Source organism: Phocoena sinus, chromosome 9 (assembly GCF_008692025.1).
Source record: "Phocoena sinus isolate mPhoSin1 chromosome 9, mPhoSin1.pri, whole genome shotgun sequence".
Lineage (NCBI taxonomy): Eukaryota > Metazoa > Chordata > Mammalia > Artiodactyla > Phocoenidae > Phocoena > Phocoena sinus.
In genome coordinates this window covers 21690909-21693650 of record NC_045771.1, presented here as the reverse complement: position 1 = coordinate 21693650, position 2742 = coordinate 21690909, and positions in this window count along the sequence as shown.

Genomic DNA, 2742 nt, shown 5'->3' with positions numbered 1-2742 from the left:
ATGGATGTTAGCATTTGCCTTATATATTGAGGTACTCCTATGTTGGGTGCATAAATATTTACAGTTGTTATATCTTCTTCTTGTATTGATCCCTTGATCATTACGTAGTGTCCTTCTTTGTCTCTTGTAATAGTCTTTATTTTAAAGTCTATTTTGTCTGATACGAGAATTGCTCTTCCAGCTTTCTTTTGATTTCCATTTGCATGGAATATCTTTTTCCATCCCCTCACTTTCAGTCTGTATGTGTCCCTAGGTCTGAAGTGGGTCTCTTGTAGACAGCATATATACAGGTCTTGTTGTTGTATCCATTCAGCCAGTCTATGTCTTTTGGTTGGAGCATTTAATCCATTTACATTGAAGGTAATTATTGATATGTATGTTCCTATTACCATTTTCTTAATTGTTTTGAGTTTGTTTTTTGTAGGTCTTTTCCTTGTCTTGTGTTTCCTGCCTAGAGAAGTTCCTTTAGCATTTGTTGTAAAGCTGGTTTGGTGATGCTGAATTCTCTTAACTTTTGCTTATCTGTAAAGGTTTTAATTTCTCCCTCGAATCTGAATGAGATCCTTGCTGGGTAGAGTAATCTTGGTTGTAGGTTTTTCCCTTTCATCACTTTAAATATGTCCTGCCACTCCCTTCTGGCTTGCAGAGTTCCTGCTGAAAAATCAGCTGTTAACCTTATGGGGATTCCCTTGTATGTTATTTGTTGCTTTTCCCTTGCTGCTTTTAATATTTTTTCTTTGTATTTAATTTTTGATAGTTTGATTAATATGTGTCTTGGTGTGTTTCTCTTTGGGTTTATCCTGTATGGAACTCTCTGTGTTTCCTGGACTTGATTGACTATTTCCTTTCCCACGTTAGGGAAGTTTTCGACTATAATCTCTTCAAATATTTTCTCAGACCTTTTCTTTTTCTCTTCTTCTGGAACCCCTATAATTCGAATGTTGGTGCATTTAATGTTATCCCAGAGGTTTCTGTGACTGTGCTGAATTCTTTTCATTCCTTTTTTATTTTATTCTGCTCCCTGGCAGTTATTTCCACCATTTTATCTTTCAGCTCACTTATCCGTTCTTCTTCCTCAGTTATTCTGTTACTGATTCCCTCTAGAGTATTTTTAATTTCAGTAATCGTGTTCTTCATCACTGTTTGCTCTTTAGTGCTTCTAGATCCGTGTTAAATGTTTCTTGTATTTTCTCCATTCTGTTTCTGAGATTTTGGATCATCTTTACTCTCATTACTCTGAATTCTTTTTCAGGTTGGTTGCCTATTTCATCTTCATTTATTTGGTCTTGTAGTTTTTTACCTTGCTCCTTCATCTGTAATATATTTTTTGTCGTTTCATTTTTTTTTTTTTTGGATGGGTGGTGCTGTATTCCTGTCTTACTGGTTGTTTGGCCTGAGATGTCCAGCACTGGAGTTTGCAGGCAGTTGGATAGACCTGGGTCTTGGTGCTGAGATGAGGACCTCCAGGAAACCTCACTCGGATTGATATTCCCTGGGGTCTGAGGTTCTGTGTTAGTCCAGCAGTTTGGACTCAGAGCTCCCACCACAGGAGCTCGGGCCCAACCTCTGGCCTGGGAACCAAGATCCCACAAGCTTTGTGGTGCGGTTAAAAAAAAAAAAAGAAAGAAAGAAAAAAAGGAGCAGTATAATATCAAAGAATAAAAAATATTTTAGGAAAAATAAAACTATATTTGACACAACTGCAACAAGGTAAAATAAAACCACAACAGAAAAAAGAAAAAAAAGGTTTGGGGGGGAACAAGCCAAAAGGAGAGATCACTAACAAAGTATAAAGAATAAAATAAAATTAGAAAAATAAAAGATTTATCAGGAAAAATAAAAATATAAAAGAATCAACAACAATGAATCAACAAGGTAAAACAGAACCTAATCTAAAAGAGGAAAAACGAAAAGAAAAAGAAAAAAAAAAAAAGCCTTGGCTATGGGGGTGGAGTTTAGGTGGGGGGTGGAACTTAGGCAGGGGCAAGGTTTAGGATGGGGTAGGACCTGGGCGGGTGACGTTTGAGCATGGGGCGGGGCCTCTGCTTAGGACTGGCCCAAAGGGGAGAGGCAGCATGTGGAAAGGAGGGCCTCTGGAGTGTGGAGTTCCGGAGTTTGGAGATAGGGCGCTGTGTGTGGGTGTGTGGGTAAGGTTTAGGCCCAGTGCATTGGAGGGGGTCTCCGAGTGTAGAGGTGGGGCCCTGGGTGGGTTTGCAGGGGCAGGGCTTGAGCTCTGCACTGCAGGAAGGAGGCTCCGAGGGCAGAGGATTAGGCCTTGGAGCCGGACAGGCTCCCCAGTGCCTAAGTGGACAGTGAAAGCACTGGCCCTGTTCCCTTCTGTTCCTTTTTGCCCCCCCACCATCTCCCCCAGGGTCTCCCCCATCCCTGCTGGACCCCTAGCCACTGGACCCCTAACCATGGGTGGGTCCCGCTGGGTGCAGGAACTCCTTCCCTCCCCTAGCCACCCCTTAGGGGTGCCGGTCCCAGAGGTCCAGCCTTTACTTTTGCTCCTCCTTCTCTCCCTCCCACTCCCCTCAGGACCCACATGGCTGGAGGGGGTGGGCAGAGGATCAGGCCGGGGATCTCAACAGGTTCCTGGGGGCCCGAGTGGGTAGGGGAAACCTGGCCACGCTGCCTTTTGATCCTCTGCCCTCCCAATGGTTCCCCAATTTCTCCCCTCAGGCGTGGGATCCCTTCCCCTCCACTAGCCGCCCCTCAGGGGCGCCAGTCCCGTCCCACCTC